Below are 16,938 nucleotides of genomic sequence, written 5' to 3'. Positions count from 1 at the left end.
AGCTCATTTGAGATCCAATTCCTCATTTGCCAGTTCCGGTTTACACACACATTTGAAAAAACAACGGAGACTTCTTATTAACAAGTTCCACGTTCTTTGATTATGTTAGGGCTTACTGTAAGTGGATTCAGAGCTTCCCAACTGTTTTCCAATAAAATGGTTTCTTCTTTCAGTAATTTGTAGGGTTATTAATTATTTATGTGTTGCTCTAAGTATTCACGGGGCTTTACAGAGCACAGGTCTGTGGGGTTCTTTCAGTACTGGCCAGGAGAAGGGTGAAGTGCATAGGGAAGAACACGGATACATAATGCAGACACCAGTGTAATTTTATTTGAAGCAGAATTGGTACATTACTTTGTGTGTGCATGTATGTGTGCAAGGGAGAGAGAAAGAAAACTTTGACTCAGTAAGTTATCAGAGACATGGAAGGTTTTGCACTATACCAATATGTCTAATGAAGACAAGGAAATTGCTTCCATCCCAGCAATTTAAACACTTTTTTCTATTTGAGTTCATGTTTTTGTCTTTTCAGTGAACCGTATTGCATTGAATATCATATAACTAACCAAAGGAATCAGAACTCATGGTAGATGCAATATCTTTTATTAAACCAACTAGATTTTTGCAAAAAATTTCTTTAATTGCAAGCTTTCAGGCACAAGCACCCTTCTTCAGGCATAAGAGAAAAGCTTGTAAAAGTTCTCTTGGGTAGAAATGAAAGTTCATATTTCATAGGAGAGTTGAAGGTGGTAAAATCTCCTGTTTGGAACAGTTCATTTTATATGCAGATTAGGCTCGGAGAAAAGTTGGAATAGTCTGTTTACCTCAAAGTTGTTTGGTCGTAAGAAGGATGTAGTCATATTTCCTTCTGGTTACGGTTATAACTAACCAAATGCTTCACCCATTCCTTAAAAATACCTTTAAACACTAAAGGCTCCAGCAAATAGCATAGGCAGAACTCATGCAAGGGGCTGAAGGAGAGGAAAGCCCAGAATGCTTTTCCCTGAGAAAAAAATGTCCTTATTGTTTTCCACTAAAGCATATAAGCAGTAAGTCAGACCTTCCTGTGTAGAGGCTCCATACCACAGTAGTAGTCCTGGCCACACAGGTTGGTTCCAATCCAGCCACACTATTCAGTACTTTTCTGGCAACAAGAACCATCTTGCTCACTAAAATAAGCTTCACCTGGTGGTAGGAAAGCTGTTTTAAGGAATAGCATCGCATGCCTTATCTAAAGGGAGAGTTCTCCTGAAGAAGCCATGGAACCTAGTTTGGTATCGTGAGCTGTCCATCAAAAGATAACATTTCCAAAGGCACAGTCAGCATGGCTTGGTTCAGAAGATGTGGTTTTGCCAAACACAGTGAAATGTCTCCAGGACTCCCTGGCATGAATAATTCAGAAGAAGACAGACCTGTGGTTTAAACAGAGAAAGGTAGATGGCAGGGTAGATTTCGCCATATAGATTAACCATATCAGAGATGTATAGCATAAGCTTTCATGAGGCTGAGCTCACTTGACTTCTCTTTCCATGCTGTTCCTCTCATCCACCTCCCACTTTCCATTTACCAGACATTCTTCTCCTACACCTACACACCCTCTTTCTGTCCCTGCCCTTTCTATCTCTGCTTAATCAGCTGCTGTCTTACCTCCCTTGCTCAGTTCTCTTCTGCCACCTAGTATTATTTCCATCAAATTTAGATCGTGTGCCAGGAGGGTGTCTAAATGATATATTTTGTGAGCACTGTGCACACCCAGGGCACTGTGTTAATAATGACTAGCTCATGTTGTACATTGCTGGGCAAACACAGTGATGAATAGGATCTCTGCAACCTAGGATAGGGGAAGGTTTGTTAGTTGTTCATGGTGATAACCACATTGGGAGCTAGATTGGGCAATGTGACAGCCCAAGAACAATCCTGGGTATTCAGTTCAAAATTAAAGAAAGTCAGGGAGAGGGATATAGAGATTACAACTCACCTCACAGCCCTCTTCCCCAATTCTCCTCTATTCCTACACCCCAGCCCTGAGTATCCAGTGCCAGTGGCCAATTTCCAGCCTAAAGATAATTATGCTTCAATTAACACCAGCTGTATTTTTCTTACTTGCTCCACTTTCAGATCCCCCAACCTTCTAATATATCCAATTAATGTGTCCAGAGGCATCCCCTACTGGCACAAAGAAAGAAGCAGCTTTTTTACTAAATAATTAACTCTTCACTCACCACTTTTCCAGGTAAACCTCAGTTGGAATTAGATTGAACAGCAAGATTTGCCATTAAATCTATTTGTTTTCAGCATGTGCATGTGATAGGCAAACTTAAAAGATATGGTTAGCCATGTTAGTCTGCAGACAAGAAGAAGGCAAGGTAGATTTGCATTTTATACACTAACTAAATTAGAGATATGTATAGCACAAGTTTTCACAAGCATCATGAGATGCTATGAAAGGACATGCATAGATCAGTGTATAAAATGGAGGGAGCCATTTGAATGCAAAGGTAGAAAGGGAGGGGGAGAGAAGGGGAGCAGTGCTAAGAAAGGCAAATGAGCAAAGAACCCGTAGGGACAAAGGGGTCATAAAAGCTAACCCTGGTAATAGAATAAGAATCTGTAGTCCCTGTTTAAACCACAGACCAGTCTATGGATGGTTTCTTGTTCTGCAAATTTCCTGTTCAAATTGGTTTTTAAAAGTGTGTAGCCTAAGAATAGCCACCTTGAAATCAGTGACGGGCAAACTTGCCACTTGAAACAGAGAAACCAACTTGCATCTGTCTGTCCCTCATCTCACCTGTGGTGTGTGATAAGTTGGTTCTTCTTCCTCTAGTTGGGTGATGGAGAAAGGATGAGGGGTCTTCTCAGAGGGGTTACTAGGTCAGCTGAAACAGCTGTCTGTGGGTCAGACAGACTGATGGGGGTGGGGGAGATATAGTTTTTTGCATCCATTTCTGTGAGTAGCCAATGCACATTTTTCTCTCACTGTCTCTTCAGCTTAACTATAGTGGGATCTTTCCAGCTGATAACTATGTTTAAGCTGGACAGATAGAGGGGACAAAAAATATTGGAAGTAAGAAAAGACCATTTAGTTTTGCACAGTTACAGAGGAGGAGGTTCTCTATACCATGGCAATGGGGGTAAGAGTCCCCAGAACCACTGCTGTAGTGGGGAGGAAGAATTTGCCCCCACAGTCTTGGATGATGAGGAACAGGAGCCTTCTTGCCACTTCCAGTTCCAAGTCCCCTCTAACATGGATGCTTGAAATAGGGAACTATGTAGCTCTGTTCATACCTCTGTGAGCCCCTTGTTGGTAAGGAATGGGCTGGTACAGGTTAGCCCAAATCCTGAAGAAAACTGCATGTTGTAAAGGCAATATCCCAGGCCACAGCTAAAATATATACAGGTCAACTGCCCTAGGCTCTGACTTGTGGGGAGGGAGAGCAAAAAAACCCAAACAGCTGCTGTCAGCAGCCACATGATCACAATCAGGATTTAATGGCAGCCAGAAGTCACCGCTGCCCCTGTTCCCCAGGCATTCGGCTATGTTCCTACACTACTGCACCTACTCAACCCAAAAGTATGGGGTATTTCTGTATCCCTCCTCTACCCAGCTGGTGTCCCTTCCTCCAGCCAGCTGTCTCCCACATGATAGTTTCTACAGCCGTGCGCAGCTTTGGGTGCTGATTTGATTCAGTGGAGATTCGACCTGATTCGGTGGCCGAATCTCTGAATCCAAATCGAATCAGGAAACCAATTAAAATTCCGAATCGATTCGAAGCTCTCCAAATCTATTTGGAAAAGATTCGGAGAGCTTCAGAGATTCAGGAAGTCCTTGCTGGCTGCCTCAGGGAGCTGGACCTGGACTCTGTGCTGGTAAGTAGGAGGTGGGGGAGGGGGTGCTGGAGGAGGGGGGAGAGGACCATGGGGGGGACCCTTGCCAGCTCCCCCCCCCCCCCCCCCGGCCCCATGGCTTCTCTTCCTGGCCCAGCTCCCGGCTCTAAAAAAAAAAAGCCCCCATTCACTGGCTGCTGCCAGGCTGAGGCAGGGGGGCAATCCCCACTGCCCCCCACTGCCCCATGCTGCATGGTGGGCTCTTCCATGAGCCCACTGACCGCTGCCTGCTGTCCCAGCCCCATGGCTGCCCCACCTGCCCTAGCTCCCGGTTCCTTAAAAAAAAAAAAAAAGCCCCGCATGCACCGGCTGCTGCAGCAGCCTCGGGGCTTCTGGGGGCTTGTGGCAGAGCCTTCCATGCAGCGTGGGGCAGTGGGGGCAGCAGGGATTGCCTCCCCACCTGGTAGCATTCGGTGAGTGCAGGGCTTTTTTTTCCCCAAAGAGCCGGGAGCTGGGGCCAGGTGGGTCAGCCATTGATGGGCTGGGAGAGCAGGCGGGGGATGGGGCCTGTTTGATTCGGAGATTTGGCCGATTTGGCGGCAGCCGAATCTCCGAATCAGATTTGGCCAAATCAGTTCAGGACAACTATTGAATCACTGAATCGAATCACTGTCCCCCAAATCGGCCAAATCTGAATCTGAAGCAAATACTAGCCATTTTGCACAGGCCTAGTAGTTTCCTTTTTAACATAGGTATATAGTTGCATCAAAAAACGTGTCAAAAGGACTTTACAATTGCAGGTTAAGCACTCCAAAGGTAGTGAATGCCAGGATTAAGGCTTTGGTTTGGCCCGCTTGCATGTATGGCACAGTTATTATTTAGTAGTTATGTCCTATTTTTCCTCAGCACTTCTGCGTCAGTCAGTGAATAGGCATTTAGTTACACAGTAGGCCTTTTTTCTCTTCCTTTTTCAGCAAATGGCCCTGGGCCTTGTTTATCAGACACATGGCACAGTCTAAAAAGAATAGAAAATTATTCATTTCCTCCTTAGCTTTTTCTGTTGCTTTCAATCTAGTTTGTGAGTGCTTTCTGAATAAACCCCCTATCAGGTGAGAAAGTACTCTTGTTCCCATTTTACAGTTGGGGAACTGAGGCACTGAGAGACAATTAAGACCAAAATTGCTTAAACCATTCACATAGTTACAGTGCCACCTTTTGAAGCCAGGGCCTGGTTTGAATAATGTAGCACAGTGTGTTTTTAAAGCAACTCCCACAGGCTTCAGCTCCAGCTGTGAGAACTCAGCAGTTCTGGCAGATGCTTCATTCTGAGCAGACAGAAAATGAAGAACACATCATTTCCAATCATCTGTGAGAAGCTTGGTTGAAGTGACTTAGCTAGCCACACATAGTAGCTCTGTGACAGAGGCAGGAGTAGAATTCTGTTCTCCATGGAACAATCAGTTGCTGTAACTGTGAGTCCCACCTTTCTCTTCTCCCACCTCATTCACTACTGACCTTCCAGCTACTGAACATGTAAGGCAAGGTTCCTACAGGACACAGTCTCCTGCACCAAAGGATCTTGATTCATGTTTAGAGTAGATCCATACTGCACTGAATGGGACAGGGGTGTTGTGATTGCGTGCTTAGAGGCTGTATCATTAACAGGTACACACAACGTACCCGAAGTAGGGTTGCAGAAGGATGCTTCATTCAAGCATCTCATAGATTGAAAGTATTTGACTTTCAACTTCAGTATTTTTTGCATAGTGTTTTTAGTGTAGTATTTTTCTGTGCAATTTTTAAGGTTTAAAAAAAACCCAGAACACGAAATTCTGTCTTGTGGAACATATTGATCCCTAACAAGGAGTTCCTCACCACTGTAGGATCTTGAGGATCTGGGGATTTTTTTCCCGCGGTCTTTGCTTTCAAAGCTATTCCACTTGGTATAAATAATTAAATATTCCCTGCAGCAGGAAGCTGAGAGCTCTGACTAGCAAGTAATAAGTGTCATAGAATCATAGAAAATTAGGGTTGAAAGGGACCTCAGGAGGTCATCTAGTCCAACCTCCTGCTCAAAGCAGGACCATCCCCAACTAAATTATCCCAGCCAAGGCTCTGTCTAGCCAGGTCTTAAAAGCCTCCAAGGATGGAGAGTCCACAACCTCTCTGGGTTCCAGTGTTTTACTACCCTCCTAGTGAGAAAATTCTTCCTAATATCTAACCTCAATTTCCTTTGCTGCAACTTGAGACTGTTGCTCTTTGTTCTGTCATCTGCCACAACTAAATCATAGAATCATGTGAATCATAGAAACTAAGCACTGGAAGGGACCTCGAAAGATCATTGAGTCCAACCCCCCTGCTCTGGGTAGGAATACTGCTGAGATGAAATGATCCCAGGAAGGTGTCTGTCCAATCTCCTTTTGAACACTTCCAAGGTTGGGAACTGCACCACCTCCTTTGGAAGTCTATTCCAGATTCTGGTCATAGTTACCATAAATAAGTTCTTCCTTGCATCCAACCTGAAACCATCCTCTAACAGTTTATGGCCATTGCTCTTTGTCCTCCCCTGGGGTGCCCTAGTGAACAGTTTTTCTCCCAGCTCCTGATATTCACCCTTTACATACTTATAAATGCCTACCAAGTTCCTCCTCAGAACAATCTAGCTCAGGGGCAGGCAATTATTTCAGTTGGAGGGCTGCTTAATGAGTTTTGGTGAGATGTTGAGGGCTGCAAGTGTAGCTCCGCCCCTTGACAGGAGCTCTGCCACCTGGTCGCCATCTTGGGACAGGAAGCCTTGCCCCTAACCCTTGACCACCCAAAGTCCCTTCCCTTGCCCCCCAGAAATACTCCTTTTGGGAGGGAAGGGTTGCCATCTTGGAACCAGAAAATAACCAAATCATATACTAAAAGTCAAACATCTACTATAACATATTTTAATTTTATTACAAAAAATATTTTTGCCATGATTTGTGTTTGCATAGTGTATATAGAGATGATTGCATAATAGCTCAGAAATAAAGTCTTACTCTATATTGTGTGTGGGGGAGTGTGGGGTGTGGTTGGAGATGGTGGGATGTATATGGTAGGGGTAGGGTGTAAGGGGCATGGGAGAGTTGTGAGAGGGTATGGCTGTGTGTTAGGGGGCAATGGGGTATGTTGGGAGGGTGTGTGTATATGTGGGAAGGTTGTGGGAACAGGGTGTGGGTGTGGGGAGTTTGTGCGGTATAAGGGAGGTTTGGGGGTGTGTGGCCCCCCTCACACTCACCCCATGGTGCACAGTCCCTGCCAGTGACCGCAGCAACAGGCAGAGGCACTCGGGGCACTTGTGTCCAGCACAGGTGCTGCCACTGGTGGCATGCAGCTCTGGCCATAGCTGCACATAGGGGCAAGGAGTGCAGCCCAGTCATCCTGCCTCTATTGTGCAGGGCTCTCTGCGGTGCACATGCAACTCCTGCACTCACACACCACCAGAGGAAGCCCCATGTGATGGAACTGGCTGCCTTTGCTGTTCCCTGACATGTAGGTCCCAGGGCTCCATGGAGAAGTAGTACTTGGAGCTACCCTTCACTTCTGGGGGAGTCCTGGGACCTGCCCGGCAGGGAGTGGTGAAGGCAGCCAGCTCCATCATTCAAAGCTTCCACTGGTAGCTTATGAGTGTGCAAGTTGCACGCACACCGTGGGGAGCCCCACACGATAGAATCAGGCCAGCCAGGCTGCTCTCCTCACCTCCATGTGCAGCTCTGGCTGGAGCTGTGCACTGTTGGTGGCAGAACCTGCACTAGCCACGAGTGCCCCAAGTTTCCACCTCCTGCTGCTGCCATCAGCAGAGGCTGTGCACCATGGGGGGCAGTGTGTGTGGGGTCCCCACACTCCCTACCATTCGTCTCGCCCACATCCTGCCCACCTGAGCTCTGCACTCCCACTGCCCCCTGGGTGCAGGCTCTGTGCTGCTGCCAACCCCAGCCCCATGCTCTGTGCTCCCTCCCAGCTGCAGCCCTGCTTCCACCACTTCCCTGCCTGGTGCCTGGAGCAAGCAGGATACCAGGGAAGCTGAGCGGGTCCCCCAGAGACTGCACCAATGGCAGCAGCAACCTTGCCCGGAAACTGCATGCTGGCTTGCCCAGGCCCCTCCACCCACAAGGGTGGGAGTGAGGCACAATAGGGTATATAGTGGAAGGAGCTGTATATGTGGGTGCCTCGCTCCCACCCTTGTGAGTAGAAGGGCTGGGTGGGGTACAGTTAGTTGGTGAGCACCTACAGGCTGGATGACATTGCCTGGTGGGCTGGTTTTGGCCCATGGACTATATTTTGCCCACCCCTGGTCTAACTCCATCCTCTTTCAAACTCCACTTCAAGATGCCTATCCAAGTTGCCATCTACTAGTACATTCCCAACCAATTTTTCCCTGTTTGTAATTAGCAGATCCAGAAGACCATGGCCCTAGTTGGCTACTCCAGCACTTGCACCAGGAAGTTGTCCCCAACACTTTCCAAAAATTTCCTGGACTGCCTGTGTACTGCTGTATTGCCCTCCCAGCAGATGTTAGGGTGACTGAAGTCCCACATGAGAACAAGGGCCTGTGATCAGGAAGCTTCCATTAGCTGTTTGAAGAAAGCCTCATTTACCACTTCCCCCTGATCTGGTGGTCTGTAGCAGACACCCACCACGACATCACCCTTGTTGCTCTCACTTCTAACCATAACCCAGAGACTTTCAACAGGCCTATCTCCAATTTCATACTGGAGCTCTGAGCAATCATATGGCTCTTTTACATAAGTGCAACTCCTCCACCTCTTCTCCCCTGCGTGTCCTTCCTGAACTTGAGACTGTTGCTCCTTGTTCTGTCATCTGCCACAACTAAATCATAGAATCATGTGAATCATAGAAATTAAGCGCTGGAAGGGACCTTGAAAGATTAATGAGTCCAACCCCCCTGCTCTGGGTGGGAATACTGGTAGGAATTGTGGTGGATGGGTCGGTTTTGACCTGGAAGGGTGTGGGCAGTGGGGTCCCGCAGGGCTCGGTCCTTGGACCGATACTCTTTAATGTCTTCATCAGCGACTTGGACGAGGGAGTGAAGTGTACTCTGTTCAAGTTTGCGGATGACACAAAACTGTGGGGAGAAGTGGACACACCGGAGGGCAGGGAACAGCTGCAAGCAGACCTAGATAGGTTGGACAAGTGGGCAGAAAACAACAGAATGCAATTCAACAAGGAGAAATGCAAAGTGTTGCACCTAGGGAGGAAAAATGTCCAGCACACCTACTGCCTAGGAAATGACCTGCTGGGTGGCACGGAAGCGGAAAGGGATCTTGGAGTCCTAGTGGACTCCAAGATGAACATAAGTTGGCAGTGTGACAAAGCCATCAGAAAAGCAAATGGCACTTTATCGTGCATCAACAGATGCATGACGAATAGATCCAAAGAGGTGATACTTCCCCTCTATCGGGTGCTGGTCAGACCACAGTTGGAGTACTGCATGCAATTCTGGGCACTGCACTCCAAGAGGGATGTGGATAACCTGGAGAGGGTCCAGAGAAGGGCCACACGTATGGTTAAGGGCTTGCAGACCAAGCCCTACGGGAAGAGACTGGGGCACCTGGACCTTTTCAGTCTCCGCAAGAGAAGGTTGAGAGGCGACCTTGTGGCTGCCTATAAGTTCATCTCGGGGGCACAGAAGGGAATTGGTGAGGTTTTATTCACCAAGGCGGCCCCGGGGGTTACAAGGAATAATGGCCAAAAGCTAGCAGAGAGCAGATTTAGACTGGACATCAGGAAGAACTTCTTCACAGTTCGAGTGGCCAAGGTCTGGAACGGGCTCCCAAGGGAGGTGGTGCTCTCCCCTACCCTGGGGGTCTTCAAGAGGAGGTTAGATAGGCATCTAGCTGGGGTCATCTAGACCCAGCACTCTTTCCTGCCTATGCAGGGGGTCGGACTCAATGATCTATTGAGGTCCCTTCTGACCCTAGCATCTATGAATCTATGAACAGTTTGTACCCATCCATGACAGTGCTTCAGTCATGTGAGCTCCCACCAAGTCTCTGTTCTTCTAATCACATCATAGTTCTGTGACAATGCAAAAACTTCCAGTTCTTCCTGCATGTTTCCCAGGCTCTGTGCATTCGTCTACAGGCACCTGAGGTAACTAGTCGATTGGCCTGGAAGAATGAAAACACCTCCCCTTTTGCCCCCTCCTGCTTGCTCTTCCTTCAGGTCACCCACTTCCCCACTAATCTCAGGGCGTTGGTCTTCATCTCCCGGTGAACCCAATTTAAAGCCCTCCTCACTAGGTCACCGAGCCTGTCTGAGTAGATGGTCTTCCCTCTCTTTGTCAGGTGGATCCCACTGCTTCCTAGCAATCCTTCCTTTTGGAACATCATCCTGTGGTCAAAGAAGCCAAAGCCCAGGCCCTTTCCCTTGACTGGAAGGAGTGAAGAAAATACCACCTGAGCCCAGCCTCGTCCCCTTCACCCTGGCACCAGTGCCCTGTAGTCACTTTTGATCCGCTCAGGGTTTCCCCTGGTAGTATCATTGGTGCCCACATGGATGAGCAGCATGGGGTAGTAGTCAGAGGACTGGATGACTCTCAGTAATCCCTCTGTGACATCTTGGATCTGGGCTCCGGGCAAGCAGCAGACTTCCTGAGGCAAGAAGTCAGGTCAATAGGTGGATCCCTCAGTCCCCTACAGAAGGGAGTCTCCAACCACCACAACCCATTGCTTCTTCTTGGTGGTGGTCATAGGCGATGCCTGGGGGGGCATGTGGATGCATGTGCCCCCCCTGAGAGTGCTGGTGCCCCCACTCACAGTAAGTGCTCTGGCTGCTAGGTGGGCACAGAGAGCGCTTGTGCCCCCCATGAAATCAGCAGGATGTCGGTGGCAGAAGTGCCGGTGGCAGAAGTTCTGCTGCCAGCATGCTGTATGTGGAAGTGCTGGCACTTCAGCCGCCCCCCTGTGCCACTCACATGCTCAGTGACTGGCCCCTGGGGGATCCTCTGCCCCCCCCAGTTGCTGTCTGGCCACTGGGGACCCCCCCAGTTGAGCCCTGCTGGTGCCCCCCCAGACTCGGGAGGCACCAGTTGCCCATGGTGGTGGTGGTCTAATCCTTCTCACCTTGAGAAGGCCTGGCCTGTCCTCCACCAATGGACCATGCTCCTCGCCCTCTGTTGCTAGGGCTCTGTATCTAGTCTCCAGACGAACTGCTGCAGGTGGAGATGAAGATTTCTACTTGTTGCCAGAGAGCATAAGCTTCCAGCTTCCATTTCCACCTTCCTGGGAGTCATCCCTGCATGCTTTTTTCTGGCCTGGATATTTAATTAGCTATACAAAATGGAACAGTTTCAGCAGTAGTGTCTGTGGTTGACCACTAGTGAGAGCACTCTCCTGAGTATCAGAGGACCTGGGTTCAGCCCCTGCTCCACATCCAGGAGAGAGGAGATTTGAACTTGAGTTGCCCTCATCTTGGAGGAGTGACCCGACTACTGGGCTTCTGGGACAGGCCAACACAACCTCTGCTACCATTTCCAGTTTCTGATTGGCACCTCAGTCCCCAGATAAGCCTAGGCTTTTGCTTCCAGTTCTCGTTTGCTTTTATTTTTAAAAAATGATAAACATACCAGAAATCCCAATGAAAACTTTGCTGTCTTTCAAATAAATTGTTTATGATTTATTACCAAATGAAATATTTTCAATTCACTGAAAATGATGAAAAATGAAAGACTTCATTTCTTTCCCAGAACTGCCAGTATACCCAGTTAACTCTTTGCATAGTTGTGGTCAAGATTAGGAACTATGAGGACACGGAGACATATTCAGAACAGAGGGAAACTTTGGAGAATTGAGCTGCCAAACTGTCATGTCAATAGTGATCTGAAAGAACTTGATGAATATATGTTGTCGGAGGAGTTTAAATGTATCACAGGCTAATGGCTGGGCCAAATTTGGGTCAGATTTCAAAGACATGACAAAAAGCATATCCCTGGTGCCTGGCAATCTCTCTATCCACCATATCCAGATTTTAGAGTCTCTGCTTTGATGCATGAAAGCATTAAAGCATGTTAATAAAACAGATGTAAACATTTTCTTAACTTGGGCAAAATTTTAATTTCTTCCTTAATCTTGTTTTCAGAAATAACAACTTTCTTTGAGCTGAAACATTAACTTCCCCCTGCCCCCCCCAAAAAAACCAAAACAGCTTGAGATAGACAATGGACGTGACATTTCTACCCAAGCTGTTAGTTCAGCAAACCTATATACAATTGAAAACAATATTTCGTGATGGAAGGTGCCAGGAAATTTTAACAATAAGCAGGACTTCCAGGTTTGCTTGTAATCTGTTAACTCATTAAAATTTTAAATATGAGCAGTGTTTTGGAAGTGAATCCCTAATTAGACTCCATGGATGTGCCTTGACTGGAGGATTGTTATATTAATGCCACATAACTATTTCCATTTTCAAGATAACAAGGTAATGGCCACAGGCATTCTGGTACTTTCACTGAAGTGGTTTTATGTCTTCATTAAAAATTAAATATCTCCTCATTTAGATGCTATCCTCAAAGAGAGATTTATTTAGACTCTGCTTCAAAACGTCAGGTAAAAGTGGATTTGTTTCCTCCTGTGTTTCATATTAGTGATTTTCATATAAGCAGTTGTTGACAGCCTAGCTGTTGTTTTTGACAGCCTCGCTTTTAACCAGCAGTCATTTAAATAATACCCCAGAATGAGCTGCCAGGTCTTGAGATTAGGGGCACATCTTATGGCTACAACATGTGCCAGCAGAGATGTCCCAGAGCATGCCCTGCTTGCTCACTTTTACTTGGGAATCAGCTGGTGAATCCACTCCAGGGTTGTCCCTGAGGCTGTTTTCAAGTGCGTAGGAGATTGTGGTCTTGAATGACCATGGGGGGCCACCCCCAGAGCAGCCTCAGCAAGATATCTCCAGGTTTGGCACATGCCAGGGGAGCAAGTGGGCAGAAAGTGCTCAGTGGCATCTCTTGCAGGACACACTACCACCAAGGCCTGTGCAAGCCCTACATGAGCCTTTGAGGAGCTTGGGGAAGCTAAAAGCTGGTTTGTGAGGGACAGTGCAAGGCATCCTGAATAAAATTATAAGACTCACTTCTGAAACATGACCAGAGCAGTCAGCCCATGCTAAACACAGCCCAGAACTGGAACCATAATATTACCACAGTTCAAGATTTGTCAAAGTAGTCTTCCTGTCCATTTGTCTGCTCCAAATCCCTCAGCTATGAAGTGCTTATTAGTATGCCTTGATTATCTAAACTTCCTTTTTTCCAGGGTATACTACTTTCTCCAACCTGATATTCAGAGTAGCTATTTTTACTTGACATTTCTATATGTTTAAAAAAGTGGGTCACACTATTTTAAGGTTACATGATTGTATGAGTCACAGTGATGTATCAGTTTTGGATGCGTTCTTGTGCTACTCTAATGTACAATATATAAAATCCAGTTTCAGCCTGACTGAAAAGCAGAGTTTCAGGGTTTCCAAATGGCAGGAAACTTCATTTATTTGAAATTTTGGTTTCAGTCCAAATCCAGCCCAAGACCTAAACATGGAATTTCCTATGACCCAAATGTTTTTATACATTTTGCTTTGGAAGCACAAAAGCTTAGTGCCCCCAGAATGAAATGGGCTTCCTGGGCTCTAGAGCTGCCCAGTGTAATTGGCAGTTCCTCTGCAAAGAAAGACAGTGAAACAGTCTAAAAAATCAATTTTCACTGAACAGCAGGATCTCTGGCTCCTGGGCCCACCCCTCCCTTTCCAGGATTTCCAGGTGCCAAGTCACAGCTCTACAGCGGGGACCTGGGAGCTCTGAGAGCTTTGGCAGACCCTCCAGACTGACCCAGGCTGGGCATCCTGGCACCAAACATCCAGGCTCAGCAGTGAGACTGGCAGCTTGACTTTCACTCTAATCAGGGCCCAGATCATCACTCTACAATAAGGAGCTCTGTCATGACTGTCTGCTCCATAGTTGGCAACCCTACAATGTCAGGGTCCCCAGCCCTGGGGACAGTTTATATGTAGGGTGTCCCCCAGACCAGCAGACTGTGGATCCCTGCCAGGCAGCCATACCACACGGTGCCCCAGGGGCAGGAGATCTAGCACTTTCAGGGTCCATAGCTTTGGGGAAGGCCCTGGACATGGCAGGTCCCCTAGGGATATATGTTGGGTTTCATTAGATCCTGGGTTGGATTCAGCAAAAGTTTGTCAAGCCCAAGATGTTTCAAGCATAGCATTTGGTGCTCAACAAATCTGCATTTTCAAAAGAAACTTAGTTTCATTAGACCAGTGATTCTCAGAGAGGGTATGGCAACACCCTGGGGTTCCATGAGATCTTTTTAAGGGGAACCATGCAATATTAGCACCGTTAAGTGTGCAAACGCCTAGGGCCTTGTTACACGTTACACTGTGAGTTGCACAAATGTTGATGAGTATTAGTGTTAACTTGAGTTTGGAGCAGTCACACATTGAGGCCAGCAGGGGCCTACAGGATGAAAGGTAAGAATTCCCCCCTCCTATTCTGGGCTTCCCCCCTGGCCCCCAGGGCTCTCCCAGTTCCCCCATCCCCTTCCCCTTGGGGTGCTCCTCTGCATCCTGTCCCACCCCGCCACCTCCAGGGCATTATTTGCGGCTGCTTGTGCTGTCTGTCCCAGGGGAGCAGGCAGGGAAGGGTTAACTTTCTGGGCTGCTGCTCTTCTGTTCCAAAGTTGTTTGGGCAGGCAGGTTAACCTGGCTGCTCCTCTAGGACAGACAACATGGGCAGCCACAAGAAAGCAGTGGGCAAGGTAGGGGCAGTGAGCTGGGATCTGGGGTGCTGGGAAGGGTATGGGTCATGGGCCTGATCCAGACCAGTGGGGAGGGGGGAGCAGGGAGTGGGGGGTGTGATTACACTAAGGTGTATCCTTGCATGTCTGCACCTTAGTATAACATGAACTGGGTAGCATAGATCAGAGATAATCCTGCCCTGGTGTGACGTAACTTTGAGCTGCATAATGAGTGCTTAAAACTAGTTTCAAGTGCCCAAAATTACTGTGTAACAAGACCCCTGCACATCGTTCACAAGATACACCCAGAGATTTCAAATTGGAATCCATACTGTCAAAAACCTTCTGACCTGTTGTGGTCTTTCTGAGTTCTTTGCAACAGAAGAACTGCTCTATTATTTTGCCATTTTCAAAAAACAAGTGAAAGCTAAGAACTGGGATTTTCCAGAGGGTGCCCTATTGAATCTAATGAGGAGTTCCTTAAGTCTGAAAAAGGTTGAGAATAACTGCATTGGACAGTTCCTGAACATGGGTCCAGTAGCATTTATGTGCACAATTATAGAAATCTATATAAATAATATGATGTGTTAAATGGTTTCTGTCAGCAGTTGCTCAGCATCACTTTCAAAATATGAAATATATGACAATCTTTCATAGTCAGTCTCCATGAAGTGAATTAGAGAATGATCCAACCCCGACTATAGCCTATGGAAAAGACGCCCACTGACTTCAGTATTTTTTAGATCAGTTCTTTGTGGGGAGGGCCTTGTGTATCAGAAATACATTAACAGCTATTATTACAAGCACCTAATGATGCCTCCATTCCCCATGCTGAATGGAGGCATTAATAAATCCTTTCCGGGTAGTGTGCGCATGCACTTTCCAATGTGTGGTAGAACAAAGGTGTAAATGTTGTGTGCTGTAAAGGGATGTATTTGGTAGCCATGTTGTTCTGAGACAAAAAAAAATGCAAAACTCTAGAACTTTTGGTTCGGAGATGATACCTCTTATTAGACCAACTAAGAAATAGCAAAGAAATTATCTTTTTTCTGCAAGCTTTCAGGCACACACATCCTTCCTCAGGCTTAGGGAAAATTAAAGATGGTACAAAGTCCCCATAGGTAGAAAATAAACTTCATTTTTGCACAGAGTAAGCTGAAGGTGGAAATCTGTTCTTCTGGGTCCATGAGTGTCTTTGTGAGTTGCTCTTTGATGTGCAGATAAGACAGGATTCCTTCCCTGGCCGTGTCAGATGGCAGACGGGCTGGGAGGTGTAGAACTCTTTCTTGTCATTCAGCAATGAAGATTAAATCCAAAATCAGCTAAAATTTGGCATCTTCCATGTTTCAGGGTATATATTTGATATTTGTGTTGGTCTGGGACAAAAAGAAATGCAGAACTCTAGAACTCTTGGTTCAGAGATGATACCTTTTATTAGACTAACTCAGAAATCGCTGTAAACACATTTATAACATAGTCCCTGTTCACCAAATAAATGGAAAGATTATGAAATTGTTCTTCTGGTCTCTTGAATTAATAATGCACATTTTTAATATTGCCCGAATGCCAGCTGTACTATTACACCTCTTTAAACAAGCCTCCAGGCTCTACTGAAGGAAGATCGAGTCTGCACAAGTTACCAAAAAGCACAGACAGTTCAAAGATCAGCAGTGTATGAACAGAGTCCACCCAAGGCCAACTTCCCACCCCTAACAGTGCAATGCAGCTGCTTGAGCTGGGCAAATACTACAAATGCATTCAGATGTATAAACACTTTGCTTTGGCCGGGTTTATACCATTTCTGTGGGTGGTTCCTACATACCTTCTAGCAAATAAAGTTGCTGGCAGGAATGTTTGCAAAACAAAGAAGTTTTACAAGTTTCATATGCTGAAATGCTTATTCACATCAGAATCGTACACACCGATATATCAGACGCATCAGTCTAAAATTATACACAAGAGATAGAAATACGCCATATGCCCTACTGATGCAACAAAAATAGGCTGAATTTCTGATACTGGATACCCATGATAGGACTGTTCACTAGAGCTGAAATTTAATTGAAATGTTTCATGGACACATACCAGTTTTGATGAAGTGTTCATCAGGGGAAGGGAGAGAGATGGAGAGACTCTCACATAACAACTCAGTGGTTAATAGCCTGTGTGTCTTGTTCAAGATGCTGCCCTGTGAGTGCAGAGTGGTCCTTAGTGAAAATCCCTGCTGCAAATCACTGGAAAGCTGAAAATCAAGCCTACAACTTCCACAAGCCAAGCAAGTATCTTAACCCCCTTGACACACACACACACCTCTCTCTGATGC

General features: G+C 46.5%; 1 protein-coding gene and 1 long non-coding RNA gene across 6 annotated transcripts in view; one reads left to right on the top strand and one right to left on the bottom strand.

Moving 5' to 3' along the window:
• MTUS2 (microtubule associated scaffold protein 2) overlaps nucleotides 1–16,938 on the top strand; it is a 575,297-nt gene that overhangs the window by 473,523 nt on the left and 84,836 nt on the right. The window lies entirely within an intron of this gene.
• The window catches only part of LOC132246609 (uncharacterized), a 69,966-nt gene continuing 68,547 nt past the window's right edge, over nucleotides 15,520–16,938 (bottom strand). For both annotated transcript variants that reach the window (XR_009457992.1, XR_009458026.1), the window contains one exon: nucleotides 15,520–15,991. This is a non-coding gene — a long non-coding RNA (uncharacterized LOC132246609). The remainder of the gene's footprint in view (nucleotides 15,992–16,938) is intronic.

This window comes from Alligator mississippiensis, chromosome 1, assembly GCF_030867095.1.
Source record: "Alligator mississippiensis isolate rAllMis1 chromosome 1, rAllMis1, whole genome shotgun sequence".
Classification (NCBI taxonomy): Eukaryota; Metazoa; Chordata; order Crocodylia; family Alligatoridae; genus Alligator; species Alligator mississippiensis.
The sequence above is the reverse complement of the archived record's forward strand: the minus strand, read 5'-3'. Positions and strand labels throughout refer to the sequence as shown.